Raw genomic sequence first — 19683 nt, forward strand, 5'->3', positions numbered from 1 at the left:
AGCAGGGGAAATTTGCCCATAAACATACTTCAAGTACTCATTCTCTATGAATATGAACTTTCCCTGGAGTCTGAAAGCAGTCATGCAAAAATAGAGACACAAAAGTCTGTTAGGTCTGAAATTCTTGACTGCACAGCTGTTGTCCCAGACTCAATCTCTTGCATATGAAAACTCAGGCAAAAATGTCTTAATGACTTCACTGACAGTTTAACAGGATTCTTACAGATTATTAGCTGTGTTAGTTGTAACAGTACATATTAACACAAAAATGTCAGCGGACCAAGAAGCAAAAAGAGTCCAGGGAGCATCTGCTTTCCTGGCCCTTCAGTCACATATATCGGGCACTTCTAAATGCTATAGCAAAGCAATGGGTCCAGACGTGGACATCCAACAGCTCAGCCACAAGCATTTGCTCTGCAGCTCAAAGGTTGGTCTAATCCTATTCCCATTAGCAGCTGCTGTTATATGTTGCTTTTTGGGAAGACAAATAAGTGATTTACACAGAAGTCTTTGGAGATGTTGTGACAAAGATCTTCTCCATTGTCTCTTCTTGCTGTTTCTGTACCAGCTCTAATTTTGCATGACAGGATGCCCTCAATGGAGCCTGTAACACTCAAAAGTTGATGTGACAAGGATGTGAATGATTGCTGCATGACCTTGGGGTGACATGGTCTACTGTTTGGGCAACATGGTCTAGTGGAAGTTGTCCTTGCCAGTGGCAGGGGGGTTGGAACTAGATGATCTTAAGGTCCTTTCCAACCCTAACTATTCTATGATTCTATGATTCTATGATTCTTGGCCTGATTTTCAAGGCAGTTGCTATGATTGCAGAGGAAATTTGGATAAGTATGTCTAATGATGTTCTCTGTGCCTTGCATTCAAGACCTCTATGGGTAGGCTTTGCGTATGAAGCAAGACTCTACTCAGACAGCACTGACACAAAAAGAAAATGAAGAATTAAACTGCCAGGAGGCCCTGAATGCTCAGCGCTGGAGACCAAGGGTGACCTTGTGCAAGCTGACTTGGCCAAGAGGAGCCCCGTCAGTAAGCCAGCATTGCTGTGCTGAAGAAGGATGACTGTTATATAAAAGCTAGAAGTAGGACACACTCTTTTCGTCTGCAGTATGGTATTTCTGAGCCTAGGTTTGTGCAGCCAGATCTGGGGGTTTGCAGCAGAGCCAGGAAGCTGCCGAAAGCACCAAGTTAAACACTGCTTATCAGCAGCACAAGCTGAAGCTGCAGGTTTGCAGCACAGAGGCTTTCTTCCTGGAAGAAGGAAAGATAAAGTCAATATTATGGGATTATCCAAGTAGTTATAAAGGTTGAAAGGAGAACAGCAATTTTCACACTCACTTCTTTAATCCAAAACAAGAGATTGTTATTATATGTTGTACTACTTCTGGATGAAGTCACCTCAAAGGATGACATCAAAGAAGAAAAATGCAGTTATGAAATTTTCTTCATACAGCATATTCCAGGTGATTGAAAAATGCTTGAGGAGGTGATTGATCTTTTGAGGGCAACGGTGTACAACATCAAGAAAAGTGAGAAAAGTTGATAGAGTAGCAAAAAGATGTATTTGAGAAGGCCGACAATCAGAAAACTGTACAAATTTCTTCAACAGCTTTCTAGATGGTTTTGATGGCTTCTAATGGTCTTTACATTAGAGAGAAAGGTGAGTGAGGAAAATGTATCAAGCCCTATAGGCTTCAACATCAATTCCTTCCTCTAGAACCATAGAGATGTGTGACATTACTGAGGTAAAGGACTCAACTGAGTCAACAGATCCTGCACTGCCAAACACCTGTGGCCCTAATTTAACTTTTGATGCTGGCACCACTTTCTGTGGAGAAATAATATTGTTTAAAAATAAGTAAGTCAGCTTACTAAAATAGCTGGGTATCTTTATTATGCCCCGCAGCATGGAAAAATAACTTTACTCAGAATATCAGCCATTCTAGGCAGGAAGGTGAGGCAGGAAATCAGGGTAAGAGGTGGGAGGCAAAAACAAAGAGGGTGGTCAAGAACTGTGGATATATAAGGAGGAAGATGACCTTTGAAACAGGGCATGCTATGAACAGAAAGAAGCCTCCTCTGAAAACATGGGCTGTTTTCACTTTAGGCTGTAAACAAATCCAGGTTTTCGCCACCTGGAAGAGTTCAGCTTTGGCGAAAGACACCACCAAACCTGGGACACTTGGCACCTTCACTGATGTCCTTGCTTTGATAAAGGGTTTACCAATCCTGTAATAATACCTGCCGGAAGAGCCCCTGAAGAGGTGATTTAATATAATAAAAATGAAACAAAAGGATAATTGATTCAGTGCTAAATTCAGACAAACTAGCCTTCTCTAGGGCATGACAGTCCAAAGTCTCAAGGAGAAGGGGTAAAAGAGCTGATTCCCTTCCTCTTCGTGTGTCAGGGCTGTGCTTCCCTGTTTCAGACCTTCTCCAAAATCAACAAGTTTTGACCTCATAGTTTGGAGTCTACAAAGCCAGTAAAGTGTTATTTTGCAGATCATCAGGCACACCAAATGTTTCTCTAAGCTGGTGCTGGTAACCACAGGGTAGGGTTCCGTTCCTCAAATCTTACCCTATACCAGCCATGCTAGGCAGGTCTCTCTAAGCTCCCTTTCTGCGTAAGGGAAAATAATAACTGTTTTAAGAAAACGGTTCATCTGACCTAGTTTAGATGTCTGCATCAAGATGAGAGGCATACCACCGTGAAAATAACTTTATTTCTGTTGACATTACAGGGAGAATGTAGGGTGACTAAACCAGGATACATGGCTGGGTTTAGTCAGAAGATCCTACCCTGGTTGTTGTGATGTGGTTTCATGCATTAGTGTGTGTGAATGTCTGATTTTATTTAAAACCTGTTTTCTATTTATGTAAGGCGTTTTTGGAGCAAATATCCTGCAGTCAGAGCAGCCGATTTCAATTCAGTATCTTCATTCTGGCCACGGCTGCCACCTGGTGTTGATGATGCAAATGAAATTCCTGAAAAAAGGTGAAACTCATTTTTAAAGGTAAAAAGTTGTCCTTTTATTTTCCTATGATGCCTTTCCAAGTAGCCTTAAGAGTTTGTATATGATTTGAAAAACAGTAGATCTCCTTCTGTAGGATTCCACAAGCTTTAATTTAGTCCAGTAAGTTCTTGTATTTCAATTACAGATAAAAAAACTATTATCCAACATAAGGAACATGTCCTTGCCAAAATAAATGTCATTATTTTCCTCTTTTTTTTTTTTGCCTGGAAAATTATCTATTGAATTTAAATATTATAATACATGCTTCTTTCTGGTTTGTGGAAAAATAACGTAACTATAAAGGAAGCCTTCCAGTATCTGAAGGGGGCCTATAAGGATGCTGGGGAGGGACTCCTCATTAGGTGACTGTAGTGATAGAACAAGGGGTAATGGGTTAAAACTTAAACAGGGGAAGTTTAGACTGGATATAAGGAGAAAGTGCTTTACTGTTAGGGTGATGAGGCACTGGAATGGGTCGCCCAGGGAAGTTGTGAATGCTCCATCCCTGGCAGTTTTCAAGGCCAGGTTGAGCCTCCGGTGACATGGTTTAGTATGAGGTGTCCTTGCCCATGGCAGGGGGATTGGAACTTGATGATCTTAAGGTCCTTTCCAACCCTAACTATTCTATGAGTCTACGATTCTATGAAGACTGAAATTTCAGTTTTCATAAAATGTGGTACAAAGAACTATAACTTTTTTTTCCTCTCTTTTTTTTTTTTTTTTTTTTTTTTGGACTCTAGAACTAGCATATAGAGTGTTTTCAAGTAACCATTTGTCCTGGGTTCAGTTATTTTGATGGTTTGGTTCTGAGTTACCATCCGGGCTTAAGACACAACACCATTATTTTCACTGCATTTTTCCATTTTCCAAAGATTAGCTTTCATGAAAAGGATTGTGTGATTCCCAGGAGATCTTGATAAATGTTTTCATCAACTTTTCTTGATAGGGAATGAATTCTGGGTTGTGAGAAGAGACACCACACTTCCTGGATACCCCCAAAAAGTCTACACCTTGGGCTTTTCAAAGGATGTTGCAAAATTGGTGCTGTTTTTTAAAATGTAAATGAGAGGAAAACCTATTACTTAATAGCAGAAAAATTTTGGAGTTAATATTTCCTGTGCTACTTTCCTAAATAGGAGCAAACATAATCACATTATCAATATCCTGTCATGATTTAAGACGAATTAGTCACATACTTTGGCAATCTCTTTCAGTGTCACAACTGGCTATAGAAAAATATTTGAAAGGGAGTGAAATAGTGCTTTTAGCTTTCCTTTCGATCGATTTAATTATTTAACAATTCTTTTAGTTAGTTGGTTATTTTCATTTGACTGCCTTAGGGAAAAAAAGCCATCCAGCTCCACAAGTCAGCTCAGGAAATCAACCGGAACCTCACCATTTATATAAAAAAAACATTTCTGTGGGGTAAGAAGGAGTATCAAATCCTTTTTCCAGCTACCAAAAGATAATTTCATAAAGTTGCTGATAAATGCCACGTACTGCAGAGAATTATCTGCTATGCATGGTTAGTATTTCCTCTTTTCAATCCAATCCCTACTGCTCAGGTTTGTGTTCAGGACACGTATTTCTAACAACTGAATGAGTTGCTCTTATAACAGAAACAGTAGATAACTTGAACTTTTGCAGATGAATAACAACTTCTCTCTTTTCTGCTACTACAATGCCCAAGACATTGCACATACAGACATCAGACTTCCACATTTTAGTTTGAACTCTCATAGCTTGAAGAACTTCAGCTGAGCAGTTTGTCTAATCACTAAATCTCTTACTGAGCAAAGGTATCAGAAGGAAAATGCTTTCAGAAGACTTCTTATCACAGCACTAATAAAATGCACTTCACTAAAAATGTAACAGCCTGCTATCAGTAACTTCAGTAAAATGACTAAAAATAACTCATAACTCATGAAAAAGTTTTTTTCCTGATAAATATTTCTTACACAGAGGGAACATGAATACAATTTTTTTATAATCTTACAAATCTCAGTTATGTTTAAGATGATGTTATCTACCTCTCCTTTAGGTACAATCTCTTAGAAAAAAATATTTAGCAGATTCATGATGATGGCTCAAACATTAGGTATTCTTAGATGTATCTTGAGTTGATATAAATAGAAGCAATTCTTGCAGTGCAATTAATAGAGTAATAATTATTTATAACACATCATGTCTGTCTCAACACTACCTAAATGATACTGAAAGTCTTCAGTGAACTGTTACCTGTTGGTAGGTAGAAGGTAATCAGGTGAACTGAAATAATCACGAGCTGTTTGCAGTCTTCATTGACACCAGGTTGTTTATAATTTTTCTTAGTTATGACAACAGAAGTCAATCTACAGGCAGGAAGCCCACACTTATAAGAGAAGCATTTCCAGGAATTAACGGGAAGGTCGATGCTGCTTTTCAACATGAAAGTGAGTAACATTCTTAAAGTCTGTATGAAGTGTTCAGGGTTATAGGGTCATGAAAGTGCTCAGAGAGAGTGAGGAACTTCTAAATGCAGCTCATAGCCCTCAGGATGACAAATAAGACCTTGAAATAGTCACATAATATACCCATGCATCACTTTACCCCCTTGAAAAATAGTGATAATATACATTTGGTGACAGCTTCACAGCTGGAAAGGCCAGTAAAAATATTGGTACATCTGTATTAATATTGGCATGCACATCACACCATGAAGGGCACCACTCAAAAGACAATGACATCTCAACAACATAAGGTCTACCTGCTATGAACAATGCTACCAGCCTGGCCCTCTGACATGAAATGGCACTGCTTTGAGAATAATAATTTGCATTAGCTTCTCCTGCATGAAGAAGAATGTTACTTAGACAGGAGGATGCTGGAACAGATTCAAGGGTATGTCCACACTGCCAAATGGCAGAGCTTCTTGGTTGTCTCCTGGCTCTTCATCCCCTGACCACCAAAACCCACGTATGTTAATAGTTTCCTAGCTTCCTCCAGAATAAGTCTTACACATGGTGCTGGGGATCCTTAATTACAGCCATCACTCCAAGAGCAGTGTTAGAGGCAGATGCCCCAGGCTGGATCTCTCCATTGCTATCTAGCAGCACCCCAGCAAGCTTGTACCTACTTGTTCCTTGCCATGCTCTGTGCCAGGCTCCAGGCTGTGCAATACCTACTCACAGGTGCCTAAAAGTACACCCTTCTGGAGGGTTTAAACATAGCCATTGCATAACAGCAGATATTTCAAACTGCAGGAACACGCAAGATAAATTTTTGCAGGGTTAGTTCATGCGATGCATTGAGTTATATTATGTAGTGTGCTTGCTATGGAAGGTAAGCCTGTGCTGCTGTGCACCATTTTGCAGAGGTTACACGTGGGAGAGGATGCTGTTGGCAACATAAGTGTAGCCAAATTTTTTCTGAGCTCTTACCAGATGCTGTTAAAGCACACTAATTAACTAATCTTTACACCTGCAATAACCTAATTCATCTGTTTGTTGTTTGGATTTTGTCATTTGTTTTGTTTTTTTCTTTTTCTTAGACAACTTCTATTTCTTCCGTGGACAAAAGCAGTTTGAGGTTGACCCTGGTAAGAAGAGAGTTACATGCCTCCTAAAGACAAACTTCAGGTTTCCATGTTAAAAAAATGAAATCTGTAATGCTGTTGGAAAGCATGCAGTACTGCACTAGAAACACTTCTTTTATTAATATATGGAATGTGTAGGCACTTAGTCAGCAAACCTAAGCCCTTGCATAATCTGTGTTTCTGCAACTGACAGAACAGTATTTAACATACTGATGTGTATATATGGATGTAATTAACGGCAGGATTGCTAGCTTAACAGAGAATAATGTAGTTTTTACTTTTGACACAAAATTGTGTCTTTTACCACCATCTTCTCCTCACTTTTCATGCTGTACGTCACCCTACACAGAGCCCTGCAAGCCAGAAGTCCATGAGGAAGAGAATTTCTGTTCCTAGAGCCAGGACTGTGTTCAACCATTTTCAGGTATTTCAAAGTTAACCAAGCAGGCTGATCAACACTATTGCTAATTACAGAGACAGACAAGAGCTGCAGAGAGCAATCCCTCCAGCTTGAACTGCACGCCTAAGGATAAAGTGTTCCTTTTCATTACTGACTGGAGAGGCAGACTGAGCATTTTAAGTTAGACACTTGATTATAGAATGCTAAGCTTAAGTGTGATGAATCAGAAGCAGAGGAGCACTGGCCCCAGTCATCCCCAACCTGCACCTGCTCCTCTCCAGCTGTCCCAGGACAGCCATCACCGTATGTCAAAAGGAGAGGTTCTCCACCACCTCATAAACTGAGCGATCACTGACAGGGTGACAAAGATCAGTGTCTAGGGAAAGAGCAGTTGGGTCATATTTGAAGGAGACTGTAGGAAAGAGCAGAATTTAAGCATGTCCAGAGAGGGTGATTCTCCCACCTGCAATAGTCTACTCAGTTCTGAGGATCGCAACACAAGGGGGATGTGGAGCTGTTGGAGCAAGTCCAGAGGAGACCATGAAGATGATCAGAGCACCTCTGCTATGAAGACAGGCTGAGAGAGTTGAGTTTGTTCAGCCTGCAAAAGGCTCCAGGGAGAACTTACAGCAGCCTTCCACTACTTAAAGGGGCCTACAAGAAATCTGGAGAGGGACTTTTTATAAGGGCAAGCAGTGATAAGACAAAAGGGAACAATTATAAACTGCAAGAAGGCACATTTAGATATTAGGAAGAAGTTCTTCCTTGTGAGGGTGGTGAGATACTGGAACAGGTTGCCCAAAGGAGTTGTGGCTGCCCCATCCCTGGAAGAGTTCAAGGCCAGGTTGGATGGGTCTTTGAGCAGCCTGGTCTAGAGGAAGGTGTCCCTGCCCACGGCAGGGGTGTTGGGTTAGAAGGTCCCTTCCAACCTAAAACATTCTATAACTGCACGATAATAAGGAAAGGGCCCAGCAGATTTGCCCCCACACAAAGACCACACAAGGCAAAAGAATCAGCCAATGGTTCAGGAACCAGAAAATTTTATTCCAGGTCAGTTTCACACAGGGAGGGTGAGCGGTGCAGGGCTCCCCTTATCCATGGCTGTGGGGAGCCTCCAGCTGCCTGAGGGAAGGTGACGTGGTGCAGGCTGATGCTGTCTGTGCTTCCTTGTCCTTAGGTCAATGGCTTTATGGAACGCTACAGAAACCTCTGAGGGGCCATGGAGAGAAGGCAGTGAGCGTGCCATGGTCCGGTCTTGTCCTTGTCTGGGCCTACGTAGTTCAGGTAGTTAACTTTTCAATTGTGTTGTGTCACTGTCGATATCCTCATTCTCCTCAACAGCATGAAAATCAGCTGCTTATCCAGGACCTCTGTGTGTGTGTGTGGCTGGGGACAGGAGTCTGGTCTATTTGCTGTTGGGCCTTGTGGCTGCAATTGGAAAGATAACAAGCAGAAGCAGCAGCCACCCTCATTCACACGGGCAACCCTTGCCCAGGGCCCTGCCAGATTCCCATGACTTAACTTTGTATCAGCACCCTTTGTAGAGGGAAGAGAATCTTCCTTCTGTGTGAGTACCCCATGGTCTGGTCCATTCCCTGTCTGGGTCTGTGTCTGCAAAAAGCAGAACAAACCACACAGCAGCTGCACTGGCTCACCATGGGAAACCCCTGCCCAGGGCTCTGCCAGACCCCGTCACTTAACTTTGTGTCCTTATGGAAGGTACCGAATCTCTGCACGAGTGGCTGAGGAGCGGAGCACACCAAGGTCTGATCCTGCCCCGTTGGGTGCCTGTGGCTGCAAAAGAGAAGATAACTGCAGAGCAGCCACCACTGCCCACCACGCGCAACCCCTGCGCAGGGCCCTGCCACACTCCGAGGCTTAACTTTGTGTCCTTGCAGCAGGAGGCGAGTGTCTGGCTGTGTGGCCGCGGTCAGGAGTGCGCCCTGTTCCGGTCCTGCCCTTGTGTGAGCTTCTGGCTCTGGAAGTGAAAGGAGGAGCGGCCACCATCTGCCACGCATGGGGCAGCCGCTGCCTCCCTGCCCGGGCCCAGCAGCCCGGCCCTCCCCTCCCTGCCTTCCTCCTGCCCTCTCACCTCAGCCCTGGCTCACGAGACTGCTCGCCTCCAGGCTGCTCTGGCCCTTGTCACCGCGCAGCCCTTTATATACCCGTGCTGGTATCTATGCTACCAACCATTGTGGAATGGAATGGCCACACCAGCATTCCATCACTTGGGATACAGCCACCAACGTTCTATCCCTGGGACATGGCCAACACCAAAATTCTACCCGCTGGAACACGGCCACCAAAACCCAGCCAACCCAGAGAGCTCGCTGCCACTCCTGTCTGTGCTGGGACGCAGCCTCTTGACCTGGGGCTGTGCTCACCCCACAGGTCCTCGCTGTCCTGTTCCACCCCAGTTCCCCTGGGCCTCCTGCTCGCTGTCAGGGCTGGGGCAGAGCAAGATGGAGCTCAGCATGAGGGTGCTCACAACCAAATGTGATCTCTGAACACCAGCAGCAATTCAGGTGTTTGACATTCTGCCCTAGTGCCACCTGGGCTGTCTTACATCCCAGCATCCCATGGATATACATGAAACTGGCAGACAGGAGACGGGACCTCGGAAAAATGCATGCCTCTTGAGATCAGGCAGGAGCGATACACGAGGGCATCTCTCATTGCACTAAATGCTTAATTCCAAATGTAACAGCTAGAATTCCTCTGTCTCTTTGAGTTGCTCAAGGATATGGATTAAGTGAATCTCCATTATTTTTGCAGTTTCATGTGTATAGCCTTGACCGAAAGACAACAAAAGGCAGTCTTCTGTGACCCAAACTATTTAGAATAACAGGACACAGAAGTAGAGGTTTCTCAAAGCATCTTTGTATCTAACTTCTTAAACCCTTACAGGTCTGTCTCTAACAAAGAAAAAAAAAAAAACCAAAACCTGAAAAGAAGATTTAGATTGGAAGTTCATATCCCCTTTTACCTACAACTTAACGATGACCACATAACCATAGAAAAATCATAGAGTCAACTAGGTTGGAAAAGACCTTTAAGATCATCAAGTCCAACCTTTATCCCAGGACTAACAAGTCCATCACTAAACCATGTCACTGAGGGCCTCATCTACATGGTTTTTGAACACTTCCAGGGACAGTGATTCCACCACTTCCCTAGGCAGCCTGTTCAAATGCCTGACTGCCCTTTTGGTGAAGAAATTTTTCATAATATCCAGTCTAAACCTCCCCTGGCAGAGCCTGAGGGCATTATCTCTTGTCCTATCATTTGTTACTTGGGAAAAGAGGCCAGACACCTCCTGGCTCCATCCTCCTTTCATGTAGTTGTAGAGAACAATCAGGTCCCCCCTGAGCCTTCTCTTCTCCAGACTAAACAATTAGCTTTCAAGGGTACTTTCTTTCCCCAGAAGGAGTATGCAAAAGCAACTACTAACGTTACGGGTGTCCTGGTGGACAAGCACCTTTATAAATCATGAAGCAGTACTGCAGTTCTATAAGTCCCACCTTCAACCAGGACAATGCCATGCACAATCCCAACACACAGCTGGGTCTGTACATGCACTCTACAAGAAGCTTCAATCCCTATTCTTTGCCAGCCTCCCACTGGACAGTTTGACCACATAGTCCTTCCCTAGGCTTGTCAAGAAGTAACAGAGTCAGTAACAGGAGAACAGCTAGCACAGATTACAGTTTGATAGCTCTACATTGCACACAAAATGGCAGAAGGAACTAGTGCTGCTTACAATGATTTGGTAAATGGCACTAACATCTACATGATCTATCCTAAAAAATGAAAGCTGAAGCACAGCTTCAGCTTTGAAGTCTGCAAATAATACTGGGGAGCATAGAAGAGTCCTGATGTAGCAAAATTAATCTGCTGTCTTTGGGCAAAATATTATTCTGTCATTGAACATGTTCTAACACAACAGCAAGTACAAATGAGATTACCTCAAAAATAAACACTTCTGCATTATGAATAGGACTACACAGAATCATAGAATGGCTTGGGTTGGGAAGGACCTTAAGAACATCCAGCCCTCCTGCCAATCATCAATTGCACATTCAAAACACCAAAGCAGTACAAGCTAAAGGCAATGCTGCTAAGAAAGAATACAAGTTACACTGTGTGATCTGAACACAAACAGTAAGATCTTGTCCCATGGAACAGGAATTTTCTTCATGCCAGTACCTGGAAATGATGAAAAAAAAAATAAAATATTACTTTTTCACAGGTTTGTTTTGTTGAGGTTTTTTTCAATGTGGAATGTGCATGGGGCTTTTAAAACAAAACAAGGTTTTCATACTCAGAGACCTTAAAAACCTGATATTAAGGACCTTTGAGCCTTGTGGAACTCTACCACAGCTGCTAAATAAGACAATAATTTAAAACACTCTGAGAATTTGAACACTTTACTTACTCACTGCATACTTACATACGGTAGGCTCACTGTGCCACTGAACTGTAGGGGCAGAAGAAAAGCATAACGCCAGTTTGACAGGCCTGTTAAACCACTTTTCTGCTTCTGTCCATATACCCAAATTTTCCTGTTGACTTTCTTTCTACAGTTTTGATTATGGCATGGCTGTTGCAAGAATATAATCAAAATACATTTGACAATCAACTGGGTACTTTAAACTTCTAGAACTTCTGGAAACTTCCTAGCAGAGTAGGGATGACATAAAAGGATTTTATTATTTTAGAAAACATTCTCTAATGTACTGACTTGTGAACTAAGTGGCCAAATCATGCTGAATTTCAAAGGAAATGGAATACAGGTCTTTCCCCTGTTGATGCTACTGCTGAACTCATAGTGCAGCTTGTAGTGAAAATGCAGCTTGTAGTGAAAATGCAAGTGATTCCTATTGGAATGAGAAAAAAATCTGTAAGGAAATCCATATAGTTTTGTACTTTAGGGAGGTCTCTGGACAATAATCAAAACCAACAGCTTATATCTGGATAAACTCTGGGAGATAAGCGGATTGAGAGCAGCAACGTGGAGAACGACTTGGAGTGTTGGTTGATGAGAAACTGAACATGAGCCATCAGCGTGCACTCGCAGCCCAGAAAGCCAACCGCATGCTGGCCTGTATCAAAAGAAGCATGACCAGCAGGTTGAGGGATGTGTGGCTTTTTGGATCTGTGAGACAGACATACAGCACCTGTCAATTTGGTACTGCTGACAATAATACCTCTGCTGCTGAAGTCAGGCTTCACTTGGTAACGATGTGACAGGGCCCATAAGTATTCAGGTGGACAGCTAGCAAAATCTAAGGTCTTAGAGAAGGTATATTTTATGCATGTAAAAATCCCAACGAGAACCCACTGTCCCACTTCATTAGACAACTTCCCTGAAAAAAAGAAGAAAAAAAAAAACCCAACCAAAAAAACAACTCAGAGAAAATATAGTTCTTCTATTTGATTCCTCTTCTCCATGAATCACAGAACCACAGAACCGTTGAGGTTGTTTGGACCTCTAGAGGTTGCCTGGTTCACACCTCCAGCTCCAGCATAGTCATCTAGAGTTGGTTGCCAAGGCTATAGGTGGCTTTTGGAGATATGACTTTTGGATGTATACAAACAGGAAGACTCCACCACCTTACTGGGCAGCCTGCGTCAGTGCTTGGTCACTCTCATAGTAAAAATGTGTTTCCTGATGTTTAAAGGGAATCTTCTGTGCTTCAGTTTGTATCCATTTTGTCTGGTTTTGTCAGGATAAGGCAATTGTAATTTTACATATAACTGTATTGTATGATTGCAATGAAATAATTCAACATGGTTTCTGGAGTTTTTTTCTGATACATTTTTAAAACCCCTGGTAGCAGAGCTACTTAAATGAGGAACTCCAGGATGGATCTAGACATTGAGAAAGTTATATCTGAACTCTGTTCAGGTCCAAAACATATGATGGCATTCTCAGTCTTGCAGGATAAATACTGCTGCCACAACCTCCTATGGAGGTGGCAAACAAGGCTGTTGACCAAGCAGAACTTGAGTCAAAATTGTTGGTTTTAATCACAGTATCCCCAGAAAAAGAAATTAGTGGCCTACTAATTAGTAGCCTGATATTGCCAAGGTCCGTGAAGCAGGTTCAAGTCTTCTAACTTGAATGTTTCTATTGAATTTAGTAGAAAATATTTCACTGCTAATATTTGTTCCTAATTATTCACCTCATGCTATTCTTGATTTCTAATTCTGGTTTTCCTTCAAGTTTCTGGTATGGCTTTTTTGAGTGGTCTAGCTTGTTCTAGACCTTTCATGATTGATTGTTTTGTAGTTTTCTGGCTCCGAAATACTTATCTGACTAGTTCTTCCTTGTGATGACTTCTGATTAGTTGAAACTCCTTCCTATTTCACTAACACAGATGATCATACTAACTGTTGAATATGAAGTCTTGGATGTGTAGCTAAGTGGAGCTTAACTGACGGTTTAGTACTGTCTTAATATAATTTAGCTGGTTTAGTGTTGGTTGTTGGTGTCTTTTGCCTCACAATTCTTATTTTGAAAATCTCTGTTACTACTGACAAGTCAGCCTCACCATTTGAGTGAAAACAGGCTTCTGAATAGGGCACTGAGGTATTTGATATCCTGTGTTCTTCTGAGATACAGTTTGAGGCCTGGACTCTGATTTGATATGTTCATTTTGTTACACTCAGTCCAAGCATTTCAGTTATGGCTTTTTCAGTCTTCTAAACACATCAGATTTTTCCACGCTACAGCAAATTTTTACCCTGTTTATATGTAAAATTGGGTGAAGACAAAAGTCTCTCAAGGAACAGGTTTATCATGTGACTCTTTTTGCTCTAGAATTCAGATCACAAGCAGTTTTCCTTCAATGTTTTATTTCTGAAGGTCTTTCTTACTTGTTTTACCACTTACTTGTGGTTTTCACCGTCTCATGTTGGAGGACATTTTGCCAGCATCTGAATGTATCTTTTTGCCTTTTGTTTGCTAAGGACTCCACAATGTGTCCATCAGACACAGTCCAGGAGGTCTAACATGGAAGCCTCACCACTACCTACACCAGGAAAAAACAGTTTGGTTTGGATGTTCTTTTTCTTGTCATTTATTGGTTTTGTTGGTTTCACACACCCTGCCTGGAAGGAACAAATGCACTTTGATATTGTTCTTGGCCAGATTACATATCTATTATCGCAATAAGTAGTGCTGTGGTAGTGAATCAAAGAACTATTGTGTAATGATTTGGACATGCAGAACTAGAAGACCAGAGAGTTACCATCTAAGTAGAACAGACAAAGGTAGCTGATATATCCTGGCAGAAAAAAAAAAAAAATAATTAAAATTAGTCCACTTCACTACTCTTTGCACTGTTTGTAGTGAAATGTTGGCTTGGGTTAAGGAAATGCAGGGGGGAAAAAACATTTTCTTGGTGACAGAAGCAGCAGATTTGTGGGTTCAAAAGTGCTGAAGGCAACTCGGAACTGCAAAGATGCATCTCTCAGCTGCCATTGTTATTCCAGAGAAAATAATAAAAGCTGCCAAGGTGCAGACTTTGTTTCCAGATGATTCCCTGGCAGCCTCTGAACTGCCATCTGGCTGGTCTCCTATCAGCTCATTTGTGTTTGCTGCCCATCAGCAAGACAACTGCCCTTGCAGGTTCACAAACAGTAGCAGTCTGAGATGTGTTGGAGTTGGTGCTGTGCATCCGACTGGGGGCCATGAGCCTGTAGCCTTGTATGCCCCAAATGGTCCAGAGTGCGAGAGCATATGTAGATTTATTTTGTAGATTAGTGTGGAGACACTGATCTCTTCTCGCTGCCTATTTCAGGGCAAGTTTTACATCTGGACAGCTTGCATGACAACCACAAAGTTTAGAAGCAAAGGACTTCAAGCTGGTAAGGTTAGCCCTATAAGGTCTGTCTGCCATCGAGGAAGTCATTCCTGGGACACAGTGGAGCAGGCTCCCAGCCCAAGCAACAGATCACCTGCCTAATGAAGAATGTGATTTGGTTTCCCTGTGCGTTGAGAAAACAGGTGCTTAGCATGGAAAGTGGCACTCCTTCCCTTCTCTTACTGAAATCATTGATGATGCAATGTCTGAGACTGTGTAAGTCACTGAGGTGTAACTCAGGTACTGCCCCAGTCTGTGACTTGTCATGTTGAATTGCTTTTCTACAATAGAATAATTAGGACTGATTCAGCACCTGATATCCTGAGCCCTATCACGGTGGACTTCAGACTTCAGCATGGCTTGGACTATACCACTGTGCTCCTAACAGTCCTCAGCACAAAACTGGTTCATAAATGGAGTAACTGACATTCTCTTGGAGCAATATAAGGAGCATTTCTATAAAGTAAATGTCTAACATTTGGTGTCATTAAGCCATGAACTTTTGCAAACTTTAAGACATCTGACTTGGAGGGTCGCCTTTGGCTTCCTCATCTCAGTATTAAAGTGTACTTGGCTCATTAAGAGAAAATTTCTAATGAATTCTCTAACTTCATGTGAATATCTGGCAACCAGATGGATCTTGCTGCACAGTGACGTGATTTATATCTTTGACACTTCAGTCTTTGCACGAAAAGTGACATCCTCCAAGGAAAATAGCTTGTTTCAGGATAACATTCAGGGTTTAGAGAAAGATTTTTATTTTGTTGCTTCAAAATAGATTGGAAACACATGAAGAGATTAAGATATGCATGAGAGTAGAATAGGCATAAAAGTGCTTCCTGCAAGAATGATGGTTGTACTTTGTAGGGCCACCTGCTGCTGAGAAAACGATTGCTAATGTAATTGTAACAAATTGCAATAGAAAACGATTGTTAGAATTATGAAGCATTGCGTTTATTATTTTTTTTAATTACAGAACTACCAATTAAACTTCCCTTTTCTACAGTAATTCTGTAGTGAGAGACTTTGATTTAGGGAAATCCCACTACAATTCACACTGTGAATTTATTTGTTTCATTATTTAGGCAGGGGTGTGGGTGGAAGTTTCTCCTTAAAGAGAGAAGAATGAAAGCCATTAGAACATTTTAAAATGTTATCAGATATAACTAGGGGAAAAGGGAAATATCCTGAAGAGACAGATGCAAGCCCTAGGTAAGTGACATACAAAGTAAGTGGAAATCACTGATGCAAAAAATTGTTCAAGGTTGGAAAGCTCTTCTGGGGAAATATGTCTCCTCTTACGCTTCTGCCTAAAAGTCCTTTTCAGTCTGCTATGTATTGCTAATATAGGGAGATGCCAGCCTGTGTGTACAACAGAAAAACCCTTGAAAATGCTGGCCCTTTCTTAATAACAGTGTCAGCCCCTCCTCTTTAAGCACCCAGTCTGGTTTTAGCAGTGACTTAGCAGATGAGTCCCAGACCTGTGGACTGATTCTTGGCAACCTCTGTGAGGTACTAATGCTTTTGATCCAGGCAAGAGCTGCCTCTGAAGAACAACTGGGGGTAGGTAAAGGCAAAATTTCCTTCTTTCCATTGGTTACATGGAGATTTTGGGCAAACTTCAGGCAGGACCAATGTGTTAAGAGTTGCCCAAATCTGGTAACCTGATAGAGGTGAATCTGTACCATCCCCCCAGGTCCATTCCAAGCAGGCACATGTACACACACATACACATAGGTACACACACACACAAAGATACTATGGATCCCCAGCAGCTAGGCTTAGACACCCCACTATCCAGCAGATGCCCTGGGATATAGTGGTGTCCCCTGTTGCCTCAGGCACACACACATACGGATCTCTCTCCACTGACCCCAGCTCCCACTGCCTCCCTAGTTCATCAATGGCGAACCCACAGAACCCTGGTCTCTCCAGTGTTCACCCCTGGCTTATGGCCACTTTTGCACCTAGCTCCCAACATCTTACCCTGCTCACTGGCTCGTTCTACTAGAGTGCTCACACACATACATATGTACCCAACTGACATGCATGCACCCCAGTCACTCCAGTCATAGTACCACAGACACAGGGGCCTCCAGCCTTTGGTCCCATCCCAGGGGCTGTCACTGTGATCCCAGACACACACCTCTGCACACAGGACAAAGTCCTGGCTCTGGAAAATAGCTATAAATGAAAGGGCAGGACATATTGTGCCAGTCAGGTGCAGGTGCAAAACAATGGTCCCACGAGCAAAGTGTAGACACCAGTTGTCACTTAATAAAGATTCTCATGTATTTTGAAGGGTCTCAGTTTCATTTTGGCATACTCATGTCTCCTTCTGTTGGGTTTTGAGGTTTTTTTGTCTGAAGGCAAGTTCTTGGAAAGGAGAGGATGGCAATGTTCTAGCTGCCATAGCATGGGAAGAACAGATGAATGAAACCTCTTCTTCCCTCATTCAAGGGAGATGTGCAGAAGAACACGCAGTAGAAAGTTAATGCAGATGGTGAAATGTGATGTGACTTTGCAGCCCAACACTGTGGAAATTCCCAAGATGGAGAGAAGCCACTGCTTCTGCTTCCTCTTCCTGATTCTGTTTAAGTTTTTTCACTTGATGACTCTTCAAATGCATAAACAGCTCCCACTTTCTGTTCCTGCCTTGGAAAGTAATTTATTCAAAGTTTCCTGGAAAACAAGCAGATGTCCCCTCTCATCCTCTGCCTGACTCAATATCCTCTTGGTCACATTAAAATTTGGCCATAGACCCCTTGCAGAACCGTGCAAAGCAGCAGAACCTCTCTATGCAAGGCACCACACATGAATTCCTATCTTTCCCATCTCGGCCACCGGACACATTTGATTAATCTGCATCTCTTCTCTTCCTGTGTGTTTAAACATGTCTTCAGAAAATTAAAGAAAAAAGGACAGAGGAAATAAGGAGTTAACTACTCCTTAGAGGAAAAAAAATGGAAGAAAGAAATTTCGGCATTGAATCAGGATCTATAAAAAACAGACTATAGAAACACGCAAAGGAGAAATATTTACAGGGAAATTACACTACTTCAGAGACAGAGTTAGAGAAATTAAGTAACAGTTCACAAATCTCAGGATCATGTGAGCTGTAAGAGAGACTTTGGAGAAGTATCCACCACATGATTCTTTTTGTTCATATCTGAAAATCCAGATGGATTAAGAATAATCAACAATGAATCACAGAATCACAGAAGGGTTGAAGTTAGAAGGAACTGAGCACTCCAGTGCTCAGTCACTCTCACAATAAAGTTCTTCCTCATGTTCATGTGGAACTTCCTGTGTGTTAGTTTGTTCCCTTTGCCTCTTGTCCTACCGCCTGGCATGCTCTCCTCATACATCTTGACACCCTCACTTCAGATACTTACACACATTCATCAGATCCCCCCTGAGACTTCTCTCTAGGCTGAACAGGCACAGTTCCTTCAGCCTTTCTTCATGTAAGAGATGCTCCATACCATTTATCATTCTAGTATCCCTTTGCTGAACTTGTTCCAGGAGCTCCAGGTTTCTTTTGTACAGGGAAGCCCAAAACTAGACGCAGTACTCCCTTGACCTGCTGGAAATGCTTTGCCTAATGTAGCTCAGGGTACCATTGGCCTTCTTGGCCATAAGGGCACATTTTGCTCACTCATGGTTAGCTTACTATCCACCAGCACCCCCAAATGCTTCTCTTCAGAGCTGCTTTGTAGCAGGTCAACTCCTAACCTGTAGTGGTGCATAAGGTTATTCCTCCCTAGGTGCAATACCCTACACTTGCCTTTGCTGAACTTCATTAGGTTCCTCTCCATTCACCTCTCCAGCCTGCCCAGGTCTCCTTGAATGTCAGCACAGCCTTCTGATGTATCAGTGACTCTTCATAGTCTTGTATCATCAACAAACTTGCTGAGGGTACACTCTATCCCTTCATCCTGTATCGAGCTCCTTCAGAGCAAAACTTGCTCATATATCAGAAAAAATTATAGCGGCATATATTTGTACTTTTTCAAGGAGACTTTTTACCTCCAACAAGAACCATATCAAAAAACCATTCTGAAAGATGTCCTTGACAGCTTCCAGCACCAACAAATATGCAGCCATTTCAGACCATCTCCTCTGGTACTTAGCTGTCCGTCCAGTAAAAAACTTTTTCCTCAATTTAGGGGGCTGCATGGCAGGTTTCTATAAGTGTCTGGGGTATTTAAACTCCTCTTACCATTGGCAAAGACCTATCCAATACAATCAATGAAGTATAGAGAGCAATTCTTCTCATCTTCAAGTCCAAGTCATATGGTCAGTTGAATCACTCTGTAGAATCTATTGTCCAAAATGGGAGCTTAGACACCTAAATAATTTATCTACATGATGAAACACTTAAAACTCATTCCAGCTCATTACTCATTTGCCTATACTTGAGACACCCACCTGGGACTGGCTGCCATGACACAGGAGCTATGCATTCTTCCAGGGCAGCTGGAGGTCAGGTAGGATTCTCTTCAGCATCTCAAATGGCTCTAATGCTCAGGCAGCTGAATCTCAAACCTCAGGTCTAACTTTAACCACTGTTGTTTAAGACCATTCTAAAGTCTTGGAGACCGCTTCCCTTTTAGGAAAAACCTTTCATATACATAATAGCATTTGTCATGGTTCCACTCACTCTTCTTTCAGTGAACAGAGAGTCAATTACTTACTTTAGTTACTTTAGTCTTCCTACTCCAGACTCACAGAAATTCCTGGAGTCCTTCCAACCCCAGCTCATCTCTCTGACTGGATCCAAACACGCTATTGCAGCTGAGACGTTATCCA

At 42.3% G+C, this 19683-nt stretch overlaps 1 pseudogene; it reads left to right on the plus strand.

Annotated features, from left to right (window-relative positions):
• Positions 1-1742: 1742 nt before the first annotated feature.
• On the plus strand, positions 1743-6659 carry LOC136013404 (stromelysin-1-like; annotated as a pseudogene).
• The last annotated feature ends 13024 nt before the right edge of the window (positions 6660-19683 follow it).

Source organism: Lathamus discolor, chromosome 4 (genome assembly GCF_037157495.1).
Source record: "Lathamus discolor isolate bLatDis1 chromosome 4, bLatDis1.hap1, whole genome shotgun sequence".
NCBI lineage: Eukaryota > Metazoa > Chordata > Aves > Psittaciformes > Psittacidae > Lathamus > Lathamus discolor.